A 14,698-nucleotide genomic window follows, 5' to 3' on the forward strand; every position below is an offset into this window, starting at 1 on the left:
GGAAAGTTTTGTGTCCAGGAGGCTCCTGGGCATCCACTTACTTTATTTCCGGAGGCTAGTTGAGGAGGTTGGAGTCTTTGGGACCTTCACAGCAGGTCTCCTGATCCTTCCTGACTTCCTTTTTTTTTTTTTTTTTAGATTTATTTATTTGAGAGAGAGAGAGAGAGAGATAAAGAGCACACCACAGAACACATGCAGGCACAGGTGAATGGGCCAGGTGAACGGACCTGTGCCAAAACAAAGAGTCAGATGCTCAACCAGCTGCAACCACCACCCCCCGTCCACCTTTTACAGATGGGTTACATCTACCCACTGTTAGGTGCTTTGCCTGGACCCGGCTAGTCTTACAGCAGTCCTAGGACACTGTCTCTTGCCCAGTGTCTCTGGTCAGTACCAACCCATGCCTCAAGTGTGGGAATGACTTCTTCCTGACTCCTTTTTTTTTTTAAGATTTTTTATTTTATTTTATTTATTTGACAGAGAGAGATCACAAGTAGGCAGAGAGGCAGGCGGAGAGAGAGAGAGGAGGAAGCAGGTTCCCTGCTGAGCAGAGAGCCTGATGCGGGACTCGATCCCAGGACCCTGAGATCATGACCTGAGCCGAAGGCAGCGGCTTAACTCACTGAGCCACCCAGGCGCCCTTCCTGACTCCTTCTTAACTCCCTGTCCAGCCTGGGTTGCCCACCCCCCTCCAGGCTGTCCTAGTTGTATATATTGGATCTCTGTAGATTGTGGGCACCATCAGATCCTCACCTGTCGTGGCCGGCGGAACAAATCAACCAGGAACATGAGGGTAAGAGGATGAAGAAAAGAAATCGAGAAGCAAAGAGATGGGGGGCAGGAGGAGCACTGAGGAGGATGTCCAACAGTGCTAAGTTTATTCAAAGCATTAAGGCCATATATATAGTGACATTACATCTGTGTTTAGTTAAGCAACTACGGTTCCTCATGACGCCAAATGGCTGATGCCAGTACAAATACAGCAAACCTGAAAGTAATTTATGGGCTGTACTAAGGCAGCAAGGACCAGCAAAGAACTTTTTAGCCCAACCGAATTGTTCTCATTTGTTTAGTAAGCGTGTGGGAAGTCACGTAGACGAGCGCACAACACATAGCACAGACTCTTTCCCAGTGCTACTGAACTTTTCCCGTCCTAAACCTTTTGTTAGGTTATTTGGACTTTAAAGGAGGCACAAGTCAGGGTCTGGTTTGGTTCTCGCCTCAAGCCTTATTGCAGCCTCCCACACTCACCGAAATGAGAACATGGCTCAGGGTTATGGAGTGAATATACCCTTTAGGAAACATTAAAGGACGTAGCATAACTGGTCCGGGGTCACCCAGCCTGTGAGAGGCATGGGTGATATTCAGACTGCACTGGGTCCCACAGCCATTTTCAGCTCACCTTAGTGTCCAACCTGGTCCCAGAAGGTTCCTGCTCAGGACTTTGCTTTGTGCTGAGCTGGGCTTGCTTCCTGCCTGTGAAGCCATTTTCACAGTGTGTCCCCAGCCCACCCTCTCACATTGAGCATCAGTGCTGCCTTGGCTGGCCTCTGTTGATCGTGCCATTCCTCTCCATCCCTCTGTCACCCCTCCAGCCCACTGTCCTACTGCCCTCTGTCCCGTGGGCCAAGTTCTGAGTTTCTTGCCTGCACTTCCTCTGAACTGTGCTCTGTTGAAATCCTCTCTAACAGGGAAGACCTGATTATTGGAGCAGCTTGATTTGGAATCCATCTCCCCTGGAGGTCAGAGCTTCTGACCATCATGTCCCCAGCCTCAGCACTGGGGATGCCTGCCCAGCCTATTCTGGGTGCTCGTGGAGCTCTGGGATCTTGGAGAAGATTTGCCATGAAAATAAGCATTTATACATAACACGGAAGAGAAGATTTGAGGAAAATGAGTGGGTGTCATCTGGTAATGTTTGTGTTAGGATGGTTCTGAAATTTCTGGGCCCTGAGTTACCAAAATCCTAGGTTGCCTGTTCAAACTATCAATGAGCTCAGCCCCACCCGAAACTTGTTTGTATCTGTCTATAAAAATCCTGCACTGACCCAGCTCTGGACCTCTCGGCGTTATCAGGAACGAGCGCTGCAGAGGTCCAGGTTCGAACCTGCAATAAACAACCCTTGCTGATTGGCTTTGACTCACGTCTCTGGTGGTCTTTTAAGGTGGGGGTAATACTCAATTGGCATTTCATGCCCAGCTGGAAGGACCTCAGATAGATCAGCTGGGCTCCTCACCTCATTTGACAGATGGGAAGTTGAGGCCCAGAGCTTAGTGCCACAGAGCAGGAGTGAGGAGAGATGTTAGTGACAGGAAGAAACCATAGGGTAAGCACAAAGTGGCTGAGCCTGGGCTTTGTTTATGCAAATGAGTTGCTAAAACAGTGGGCCTGAGGCTGCTGACTCTATCTAGTGGCCAGCAAGAAGTAACACCAGCCCACACCTTCTGAGGTTTAACTCATGCCAGGAATGATTCTCAATGTTTTATTCGTGGGCACCTGGGTGGCTCAGTTGTTCAGCTGAGGTTATGCTCCCAGGGTGCAGGGATCTAATCCTCACCAGGCTTCCTGCTCAGTGGGAAGCCTGCTTCTCCCTTTCACACTCCCCCTGTGTGTGTTCCCTCTCACCCTGTCTCTCTCTCTCTCTGTCAAATAAATAATAAAATCTTAAAACAAGAACAACAACACCAAAATGCTTTATTTGCCTTAGGAGATAGGGTCTGTTATGGCTACCATTTTAATGCATGGAAATATGGGCACAGGGGAGCTAAAGGAGTCCAAGGTCACACAGCTTGCAAGTGGAGGAGCCAAGATTTGAACATTGGGCTGCCTGCCTCCAGAACCTGTATTATTTTTTCCCCTTGTGTATGTCATTTTTAAAAACCTTTCCCTGGGCTCTCTTCTTCGGCGCTGCCTGCGGAGGTGGCAGCCATCTGTTACTGGGCATCATGGCTGCCCTCAGACCTTTGGTGAAGCCCAAGATCGTTAAAAAGAGGACCAAGAAGTTCATCCGGCACCAGTCAGACCCATATGTCAAAATTAAGCGCAACTGGCGGAAGCCAAGAGGCATTGACAATAGGGTGCGCAGAAGATTCAAGGGCCAGATCTTGATGCCCAACATTGGTTACGGGAGCAACAAGAAGACAAAGCACATGTTGCCCAGTGGCTTCAGGATGTTCCTAGTGCACAACGTCAAGGAGTTGAAGTGCTGCTGATGTGTAACAAATCTTACTGTGCAGAGATTGCTCAAAACGTCTCCTCCAAGAACCGCAAAGCTATTGTGGAAAGAGCAGCCCAGCTGGCAATCAGAGTTACCAATCCCAATGCCAGGCTGCGCAGTGAAGAAAATGAATAGACAGCTTGTTGTGCACGTCATATTTGTGTTAATAAAACCATAAAACTAAAAAAAAAAAAAACCACCTTTCCCTGAATTCTAACAGAGATGTGTAAACATTGTTAAGCATGTAGTTTATTGATCATCACAAAGCTTAGGTTCTGAAGCATTGCAGCAAGCTGGGGTGGGCTTTGATGTCAGACCTGGTTGGAATCCAGTTTCTGGTGCTGCATGACCTTAGGTGACTTACTCAGCCTCATTTTCTGCACTGAGTTTGGCAGCCTTGTGATGAGTAGAGCGTGTGACAGTGCCTAGCGGGTTTGGTGCCTGGCGAGTGTTTAATAAGTGGTTTTCTCTTCTTAATAATGAAGATTCTAAGTTGTGTTGGTTTTGTTAAGCAGTCCGAATACCTTCCTCATCGGTCAGTTGCCTGTCAGTCGCCTTGTAGGTACTTGTGATGAGTCACTTTGGTAAGTCACTATATATAGCTGAAACATTTGGGGGTAGTTGGGGGACACCCCCCCCTGCCCCCACTGCCCCTGCATTGAAAGTCTGTAATTTAAAATGTTCCACCTGTGCCTGTTTTTTTTGTTTTTTTGTTTTTTTTTTTAAACATAACCACTTTGGGACAGTGAAAGTTATGTCTTCTCCTTAGGGTTGTGACGGAGCCTTTGGGGACCTGTAACAGCTTACTTCCAGTTTCTGTCTGGCATGCTGATGGGCCAGAACTTATTTTAACAACATTCCATCACATTCCAGGCACCTGGAAGGAGGAATATGTTGAACTTCTCGGAAATTATATTTTGGAACTGTTTTTATCCTGAGGAATAACCCATTTAAAAATTGAATGATCTTTATGGTTGACTTTTCCACTCTACATAATGCAAACTGAAAAACTCGTTGTTTTCAGCTGCTTCTGCAGCAGTGGGAAGAGCAAGCCTGTGGGGTCCTCCCCAGGTTGGCCCCAGCACAGAGCTGCATCATTCTACACACCCCTCATGCCTTGTCTCCTTGTCTGTGAGGTGGTAATGATGGTGCAGGGAGCTCCAGGGGTTGTCGTGAAGGTTACAGAGATGGGGGGTGTAAACTTTGAACAGTGTGCCCCACATAAAATGCAGATCTGGTGAGCAGAGGCAGCTGCTCACATTAATTGTTGATGCCAAGGCACTGGAGTTCCACAACAGCCTATGCCTTTCTTTCCTGGGTCCTTTTTGTCTCAGCCACCACCTTAGAGAAAGTGACTCAGCAAGGCTGGTGCTTGTGGAGCCCTCTACAAATCCAGCTAATTCACACGGGCGATGCCCTGGAGATAAGGGGGTTTTCCTGGGTGGTAGGACCCCATTTCAGAGACTTAACTAGCCGGTTTCTCCTAACTGGTCGTGTCCTCCAGGGTCAAGATGAAGGCCTGCCAGGAGACTGGTGGTCTCACCAGAGTTTTCCACTGGAAGCATGAAGGACCCCATGGGGCCTCGTGCAGAATGACATGGGTGTTGGGGGGAGAACAGGGGGGATATCGCCTGTACCATCATGGGCAGGTCACTATATCTGGCTCACGCCGGCTTTCTTCCCATCTGGGAAATGGCAGAAGACCATGCTTTTTCAAAGGAGGGATGAGGGTTTAGGGAGGTATTTGATGACTGTGTTGGGGCTGCATGAGTAACAGAGTTGACGGAGGGGCCTTGGAGTCACAGACTTGGGTTCAGGCCCCTGCTGCTGCCACATAAAAGTAAATCGCTTGGGTAAGCCATGGACCTCAGTGTCCTCCTCTGTGCACTGTGGATAATACCTAGCATGTAGGTCTGTGAGGGGTACAAAATAGAAGGCCATATTAGGAGCTTAGAGCAGAGCCTGGTACTCACTAGATTGTAGTTTTATGGAGATACTCTGGCATCACTGGTGTTGCAGACCTGGTCCTACCCTCTGGAAACTTTGGCTGTGTGACAGATGGCTTATGAGGCCGTGGCTGACAGAAAGAAGCGGTGTCTGTCTTTTCTTAAGATTAAGGGTACAGAGGGGTGCCTGGTGGCTCAGTCGTTGAAGCATCCAACTCTTGGTTTCAGCTAAGGTCATGATCTCAGGGTGGTGGGATTGAGCCCTGAGGTGTGCTCTGCTCTCAGTGTAGAATCTGCTGGAGGTTCTATCTCCCTGTATTTGTGTGTGTGTGCTCTCTCTGTATCTCTCTCTCTGTCTATCTCTCCCTAAAATAAATGAAGCTGTAAAAGTAAATAAATACATACATGCATAAGTTAATTAATTATGGGTACAGAAATCAGTGATGGAGCTGGGCTGATGGGACGCTTGGCAGCAAAGACAGGTGCACCCTGCTTGAAGGCTCGGGGGTAGCTGCGGTGTCACCAGTGGTGATGGGGGTGTGAGGAAGTTGCCTCATGCAGCATCCAGAGAGGAACTTAGATCGGGGGGGGGGGTTCCAGGGAGTAAATGCCCATGGGTAGGAAGCATCTTCAGATGAATGTCAGAGGGTGTCCTCATGGATGGGGAGGCACCCTTTCTCCCTGAAGCTGCCCACGAGTGGAGGTGTGCCTGCTGGGGACATAACTAAATCATTGGGGTTTAGCCTCCTAAGCTGTTAATTTATGAAGATGTGGCCAAGACCTTGTCTCACTGCTTTTTAAAGAGAAGTAAATTAAACTGTTGTTTGGGATGGTGTTGTCTTCCAAAGGCTCATTCAGAGTCAGTGGCAGAGCTGCTGTGGGCTTTCCAACTTGTCTTGAAAGCCTGGTCCAGGCAAGGGTGAGGGATATTCCCATCTCTTGGGGTCTCTTGCCCTCTCTGTTTATGGCAGAACGTGGTTTTGTGACTGGTAAATAAACAGGCATCCTGTGCAGATCCTTCAGCTCTTCGTGTGGCTGCAGTAGAGGAAATTCCCATTCACTGGGCACAGACTGTGGCTGGACGGGCGGTGTGGCGGGGCTCTCACTGAGCATTCTCCTTTCACGTAATCCCCGAACAGATATGAATTTTGTGGTGTTGCCACTTTCCTGCTGGCCAGGAGGGAAGTTGAGGCCCAGGAAAGTTACACTTTCTCACTGTGGTAAGCAGCAGAGCCATGTCAGCCGGTCCAGGCCCTGGCTTTCAGGTCTGTTTGCTGTGAGCATTTCCTCTTGTGTTTCCAGCTTTTGGCCTGTTTGACCTATCAAACTACTGATGGTGTATTGATAATTCTAATACTCTCGACATTGTGAAAGATTAGCTCTTCACTTTGTGCTAGAAATGTTTCTTGCTGTATTTTTCTTTTAATTTAAAAAAAAAAAGTCAAAGTCCCACGTTTCTGCCCATTTGAATCTCCCTGAGTCTCCCTGTTGTGAAGTGGTTGGGTTTGGGGATTTCTAGGGCAGGGGCCTAGTTGGTGGTGGCTTTGCCTGGAGGAGCCCATGGCTCAGGACTTAGAGTGGGGACTGGAGCAGTGTGAACTGTGGCCTGAAAATGTGTTCATGTGTGCTGAGGTGGTGCCCAGATTCTTTTGGAGGATGAACTGAGGTTTTGATCAGTAGGTTAGAGAAACACTTGATGGAATAACACTGATAATTTTGTTTTTGTATTCAATCCTAATTTTTTGTTTTCGTTTTCGTGTAGTGCAGTGTGCTCTATGTTCTAAGAAAAAATTGGCAATCAATTCATACAGTATCATGATTTAATAATCCTTCCTCACTCACCGGGTCATATTTCAGGTTTTTATATGTAGTTTTTATATCTGTAGTTCTGTTTCTGAATTCTGCATTTTGATTCAATCCTTCATTTTTAAATTTCTTATTTTAAAGATTTTATTTATTTGAGAGAGAGAGAGAATGAGCTAGGAGCAGGGGCAGAGGGAGAAGGAAAGGGAGACTCCTCACTGAGCATGGAGCCTGATGTGGGTCTCAGATCCCAGGTCTCTGAGATCAGGACCGGACCCAAAGGCAGATGCTTAACAGACTGAGCTACCCAGGTGCAGCCACATTCCTTCATATTTTTATTTTTACTCCAGTGCTGCACTGTTTGGCTGGTTGCTTCAGTTTCTGGGAGGGAGGGAGATGACCCCCTCCCCTGTTCTTCTAACAAGTTTGCTTCTGCTGCGTTGACTGGAGAAGGGCCAGGCTTCCTGAAGATGAGTAGGATGATTCAGTGACACCCAAAAGGCAGTGGCTATCATTGTTCCCACTGTGCTTCAACAACTTCACCCACTGACTCTTTGATGATGGCAGCCACCAGCAAATCTTCTGCAGAGGACTGCTGCCTTGGGATGCTTTTCTTGTGGTGCTGGACTTCATTCCCCCTGGCAGCCAGTACAGCTAGGATTAGAAACTAGGAAAAGTCCCATTAGAACCCAAGAAAGTGGGGTGCCTGGGTGGCTTAATCGATTGTCTGCCTTTGGCCCAGTTCATGGTCTTAGGGTCCTGAGATCAAACCCTGCACTAGTGTCCGTGCTGGCTGTGGAACCTACTTAAAATCAAACAAACAGAAATCAGCCCAAGAAAGTACCATCCTTTGTGTTGTTCTATACTGTGGATCAGATTTTATTTTTCTTTTCTTTTTTTTCTTTCTACTTTCTTTTTAAAGATTATTTATTTGTCAGTGAGAGAGCACAAGCAGGGGGAGCAACAGGCAGAGGGAGAGGCAGGCTTCTGGTTGGGTAAGGGGTCTGATGCCGGACTTGATCCCAGGACCCTGTGATCATGACCTGAGTCATGTTAGGCTGCTGCCTAACAGACTGAGCCAACCAGGCATCCCCCAGGATCAGACTTCAATAACCCTACCAGATTTCTTTAGCTTTGACATTTTAAAGGACAATGAAAGCTAGCTAAACCTACACCAGGATTCTGCATCTGCTGGGGCTGTGCTGTCCGGGCCTATGTGCCTCCTGTTCTTCTAACCCCATCAATTCCACCCATGTTTTAGCCAGAGAACTGTAGGCAGGTGTGGGTGTGTCACTGAAAGCTTTGACTCATCATTAATATCTTTATTGTAAGCTTATAATCTTTATTTTTTTCTTTTTTTGGGGTAAGATTTTATTGATTTGTTTGTTTATGAGAATGAATGGGGAGCAGAGGCAGAGGGAGAAGCAGACTCCCTGCTGAGCAGGAAGTCTGACATAGGGCATTATCCCAGGATTATTTATGACCTGAGCCCAATGCAGATGCTTAACCGACTGAGCCACCCAGGCGCCTCTTTATTTTTCCTTTATTGATTATCTGCCTTTCTGAGGCAGCGTTCTACCTGGGTTTTCATAACTCCACACTAAGGTATTCTTCCACTAGTGTGGCCTGTTTTGAGGTAATTCCTATACATTCTGGCTATGCTGCTAAATGATGCTATGATCTTGGGCTCTTTTTTTTTTTTTTTAACCTCTCTGAGCCTTGGTTTCCTCTGTGCTAATGTGGATAATATACCCTCTCTTGCAGATGTGTGGAGGGCCATGGCTGACTTGGATGCAGTTGGAGTCATCTCATGGCACATGGAATACACAATTTATCTTGCTTCCTGTCTTGATAACGACATCTTGGTTTTCATGCTGTCTTAGAACAAGTAGAACTTGACTTACATGTAAGTTGTGAATTCACGTACTTTTGACAGAGGTGTTATTTTAGTTTAGTTTAGTTTAGTTTAAAGCAGGCTCCACACCCAGTGCAGAGCCCAGTGTGGAACTCAAACTCACCACCGTGAGATCAAGATCCGAGCTGAGATCAAGAGTTGGCCGCTCAACCAGCCTAGTCACCCAGGCATCCCTTCTGTTTATCATTTTTCAAAAAATGTGACAAGTAACACTTTCTCTGCTTGGACCTGTCCTCACACCTGCTATGCTGGTCTGGGGGTCAGACGTGTAGCTGGTGTGGTGCTGGTGATGTTGAGCAAGACAGTTGTTAAGTCTTTTTACCCTAATTGCTGTTGTCCTATTATTTCCTTTTATTTTTTAAAGATTTTATTTTATATCGTGGTGATATATGCTAAAACTGTTGCTTCTGGTCCTGCCTTAAAACTTGAATATGTAGGGCATTTTTTAAGGATTCATCCCTGGAGATACAGTATTTGTTTTTCTCTGACTTAGTTTGCTTAGCACAATACCCTCTAGGTACATCCATACTGTTGTAAATATCAGGATCTCATCCTTTTTGATGGCTGAGTAATATACCATTGTGTGTATGTATCACTTTGTCTTCTGTTGCTGGACACTTGGGCTGCTTCCATATCTCGGCTATGGAAAAAAAATGCTGCAGTAGGCTTAGGGGTGCCTCTGTGCTTTCAGAATGTTGAGTCTGATGTGTCAACTGCCACAACAGTCGTGGCAACTCAGGAAGGGAGCCAGGTGCAGGAGGTAAGAGGAGGAGTGCAGCTTTAGGCAATCTGAGTTGAGGTGTCTGTTGGACGTGCAGGTGTAGGTTCTGGGTTGGACAGTCAAAATGTAGGAATGGGTGCTTGGGGGAAGAGAGATGCAATCATGCTGTTGCCAAGGGATATATTCCTTGTAGAGAGAGTGACAGTTAAGGATTTAGGGTAATTCCTTCTTTTCTTGGGCAGATAAAGGGGAAGAATAAAGGAGTAGTGGATGGAAGGGGAGGGATGTGGCTTTGATGCCAGGAAGGCATTTTTGCACAGATGTCTAGAGAAGAGAGATTTCAAGGAATGAAATGTCAGCAATGTTCGATGATGTGAAAAGTTGCAAAGCAGCTTGATTAGGGGGTGGAGGTAGATCGAGGAGGTTGTCACTGAGTACTGAAAGAAAATGGGAGGTGAGTAGTGGAGTCCTAAGCCAGACATAGAGATAGAGTGACTGGGCGTGAGACCATGGAGGTCACACACAAGAATAGCCTTTTAGAAAGTTTGATGGTAAAGACACAGACGATCATAACTCCAGACATAGCTTGGACAAGGGTGGGTTTTACAGGCTGTGTTTACCTATTTGCAGGTTGACTGAAGGGAGATGACAGATGGTGCATGCTGCTGGATGTTGTGGGTTGAGATGGGATCAGGTATACAGAAAAGCACACAGAGAGGAGTGTATGGATGCCCTGACTGCTTCTGTAGAACACAAGGACAACATTAGGCATGGAGGGAATGGAACGTGGCTCAAGGAGATGTGCAGTCTCAGATACAGACCACATGGCTCAGAGTCTTACAGGGCTCTCCTTGCCTCCGCGTGGCCCTTCTCACAGGGTTTAAGTTTTGAAGAGTCCTTTTGTTTCTCTGGGTTTGGGGTGTGACTGGAGAGACATAGCAGAGAGCAAGGGCTGAGGAAAGACCAAGAGGGCAGGAACTCACAGAGGGGAGTCTACTACCCTCTCTGCCTTTTCTGGTATGGGCTCTCTCCTGATCTGGATGGACGGATGACCTGCCATTACTTCTTTTAAAAATGCATTTGGCTTTACCCTGCCAGAAAGTAACACATGTTTATTGAAGAATAGTGGGAAACCCCAGAGAAACTGAAGGAAGAAAATAAGCACTCAGCTGAAGACAACCATTCAAAAGTTCTGGCACCTTTTCCTCCCAACTTTCACTGAAGTTGAACAGATAAATGTATATATATGAAGTGATTTCTGGGAAAGACAAAAAAAAAAAAAAAAAAGATACCAACAACAAGAAAACAAAAAAGAGAACAAAGCAGAAGAAAACGGTGTTCATTTTCTTCCTGAGGCTGCCCTTCCTCGATACTGCTACTTGGTTTTACTACCTGCTTTTCTCCCTGGGCTTTCTTGACAAAACATGGTTCCACTACTTTTACCTTCTTCAAAGTGTTTGACAGAGTCGTTTGCTTTCAACATGGAGTTTGAGCAAAATGGACTATTGTTTTAAAATATTCTATCATGTGTGCTGTAATATCTCATCCTGGACATGATACAAATGCTATGATAAAAAGAAGAGATGCTTTTAAAGTGATCACCAGAGTTGTGAAATTCATTGGCATGATCCTTCTTTTTTTTTTTTTAAAGATTTTATTTATTTATTTGACAGACAGAGATCACAAGTAGGCAGAGAGGCAGGCAGAGAGAGGAGAAAGCAGGCTCCCTGCAGAGCAGAAAGCCCGATGCGGGGCTCGATCCCAGGACCCTGGGATCATGACCTGAGCTGAGGGCAGAGGCTTAACCCACTGAGCCACCCAGGTGCCCCGACATGATCCTTCTTTTGAGGGTCATAATTCATTTAATTTTTTTCTGCTCCAGCTTAACCTTCGCAGTCTTCAGTTGTTATGTGCATTAGACACAGTATTAGCAGTAGTGGCAGTAAAAATACTCCTGTCACCCTTTACAGGTACCATTTTACTAGCATCTCCTTACCACTGTAGCAGCTTTAAACCCTGTTTCCACCCTGTTCATTCCTTTAAATGCCTTTTCCTTAAAACCTTTTCTTAGTTTTTGGTGTTCTATAGCTTTACCACAAAATGTTTAATTGAAGATTTCTCATCTTGCTTGGTATCTGTGCATTTCCTGTATTTCTGGATTTATCATTTCTGTAATATCCTCAGCTGTTTTCTTCTGAAATTTTGACTCTGTCCTTCTGCTGTACTTCCCAGGATTCTTATTTAAACCTCCTGTCTGTTGTTCGTGTCTCTCAAGCTGGCGTTCATCCTCTTCTCCTGCCTCCTTGTGTTGCATTCTGGGGAATGTCTTCACTTCTTGGTGCAGTGTTGTGAAGTCCTTCATTCGGGGCTCATCTACTGCCCCACCATTCTGGTGTGTTTTCTGTTGTGTTTTACGTCTCAGTGATTTTTGGTCCCTGTTTAACTTCCTTCAGTTCCATGTTCACACTTGGCCTGTTGCTTTTGATAGGCTCTTGATCCTTCTTCATTTTTAAACCTCTTTTGTGTTCTTAAACAATTAACATGTAACATTTTATATTCTGTATCTGATCATTCCAGTGTCTAAAGTCTTCATTTTCCCTCAGTCTTCTGTCTCTCACAGTGGCCTCATTTCTTGCATGCTTTGTGAAGGGATTTTGAGACCAGTATTATTGGAACATAGATGTAATCTCTTTTAATTCTGTTTTTTGGTGGGTTTTTTTTGTTTGTTTGTTTGTTTGTCTGTCTGTTTTTTCCTGGAGGGTTTGTCTTTCCTTTGCCAGGAGGCTGGGAGTGTTCTTGGTTGGGATCACTTTGTTTCCATTTGAGGGTCCTGGTTTATTAAGGAAATCTCAGGTTCAGTTTCCCCAACTTACCATGTGGTGGGAACGGGGTCTGGAGGGCACAGGCCTGTAGAGATCCTGCAGTGAAAATGGAATTTGTTCTCTGGCACCCTGATTTGTTTCTCTTGAGCTTGTTGCGTGTAAAGATCAGGTTTTGGCTCACTTGTTTCTGCCACCTCCCTCTTCCTGCTTCCTTTCCTACCATTTTCTAAGTCCTTTGCTAGTTTTCCGATGTCTTCTAAAGCCTAGAAATGTTTTGTGAATTCCATTTGCCATCACTAATTGCAAGTCTCATCCTGCAGCAGGAAAGCCAGAGCCAGACACTGTAATGCTCTGCCTCCCACAGAGGAGATTTTAATACCCTCTCCTCGTGTTCAGAAATTCTAGATTGGAGATGGAGTTATGGATACATTACCATCTACAGAGGATTAGTTGCCTATATAATAGAACAAGTATGCATTATTCTAATCTTCCTAAAACTTCCATTTTGCATAATAAATATGAATGAATAAGGAACCCGCATTACTTTAGTTTATGCAGATGTTCTCTTTCTGTCTCTGGCTTTAGATGGTAGGTTGTCATTTGTATGGTTCATTCTGAAAATTGGGTAACTTCATTCTTATTTTCTACATGTTGGTGCCATATAAAGTGATGATTTATGGAGATTCAGAGGTAAATATTTATCAACATCTAAATAATTGGGGAAGGCTTTCTTTACAAAAGGTAGAATTATTAAGATCTGTTTAATCACAGAAGGGATATCCTGTAAAGCTAGCCCAAAAAAAAAGTGGATCAGAAGAAAGCAGAGAGAGGAGAGAATTTGGAAGGAGCACGTGGAGGGACACCTACCGCCTATCCCTGTAAGTCAGGGGCAATCCGGAAGGGAAACCTTGTTAAAGGAGGCAGTAGTGTTTAGATGTAATGAGCTACTGGAAACCTCACAGTGTTCTGGTGAAGCAAGTGGTGTGCAATCAAGTCCGCAGCCCAGTTGAAGTTGTGGCTTCAGGCAGCAAGCGAGCAGGCCTTTCTGTCTGCCTTTATCTCCAGTGGGAGCGACTTGTCCTCCTTGAAGTCAGCCTCCAGACATCTTTTCCTGTCGCTACACATCTGTGCATCACTGAGAATTTCTGCGGTTGCTGCTTCATGGAGATGTTTGTCAGTTTTGGGTTTTGTTTGTTTTGTTTTGTTTTTTACTGAGGTTCACTTGCTAACTTTTCTCTTCTCTTAAAAAAAAATATATTTAATCTAGGGGTGCCTGGGTGGCTCAGTGGGTTAAAGCCTCTGCCTTCGGCTCAGCTTGAAGGCATGATCCCAGGGTCCTGGGATTGAGCCCCACATCAGGCTCTCTGTTCAGCAGGGAGCCTGCTTCCCTTCCTCTCTCTCTGCCTGCCTTTCTGCCTATTTGTGATCTCTGTCTGCCAAATAAATAAATAAAATCTTTAAAAAATATATGTGTTTAATCTAGGGGCACCTGGGTGGCTAAGTGGGTGGGTTAAGCCTGTTTCTTCAGCTCAGGTTATGATCTCAGGGTCCTGGGATTGAGTCCTGCATCAGCAGGGAGCCCTCTTCCTCCTCCTCTCTCTCTCTCTGCCTCTCTGCCTACTTTTGATCTCTCTCTGTCAAATAATTAAGTAAGTAAATAAATCTTTTAAATATATATATATATATAATATCTTCCAGGAAGAGATTATGCTGAGTGAAAAAAGTCAAGCAGAGAGAGTCAATTATCATATGGTTTCACTTATTTGTGGAGCATTACAAATAGCATGGTGGACAAGGGGAGATGGAGAGAAGGGAGTTGAGGGAAACTGGAAGGGGAGGTGAACCATGACAGACTATGGACTCTGAAAAATAATCTGAGGGTTTTGAAGGGGTAGGGGGTGGGAGGTTGGGGGAACAAGGTGGTGGGTATTAGAGAGGGCACGGATTGCATGGAGCACTGGGTGTGGTGCAAAAACAACAAATACTGTTACACTGAAAAATATATATATATATATTTCATCTCTTATTACCATGTATTTCAAATGGTAGTGAGGGATGATGGTGTGGGACCCCATGAAGTGAATTTACACTGCCATCTTGACCACAATATAAGTGTCATACACAGCCGTCCTGTGTCCCCTTTCGTTCTGAAATGGATTCTCTCTTCCCAGCTGTTATCAATAGAAGACAGGGGTCTTTGTTCTTGTAGGTGACTTGTCCAAGATCGCACAACTTTCGAGGTTTAACCTTTGGTCTGATTGTAGGACCCATTT

General features: G+C 45.5%; 1 pseudogene across 1 annotated transcript; it reads left to right on the forward strand.

Moving 5' to 3' along the window:
* Positions 1–2,877: 2,877 nt before the first annotated feature.
* On the forward strand, positions 2,878–3,414 carry LOC309857010 (large ribosomal subunit protein eL32 pseudogene; annotated as a pseudogene). The gene has a single exon. The product of its transcript is annotated as a large ribosomal subunit protein eL32 pseudogene (transcript).
* Positions 3,415–14,698: the final 11,284 nt, after the last annotated feature.

This window comes from Mustela nivalis, assembly GCF_964662115.1.
Source record: "Mustela nivalis genome assembly, contig: HAP1_SCAFFOLD_165, whole genome shotgun sequence".
Lineage (NCBI taxonomy): Eukaryota > Metazoa > Chordata > Mammalia > Carnivora > Mustelidae > Mustela > Mustela nivalis.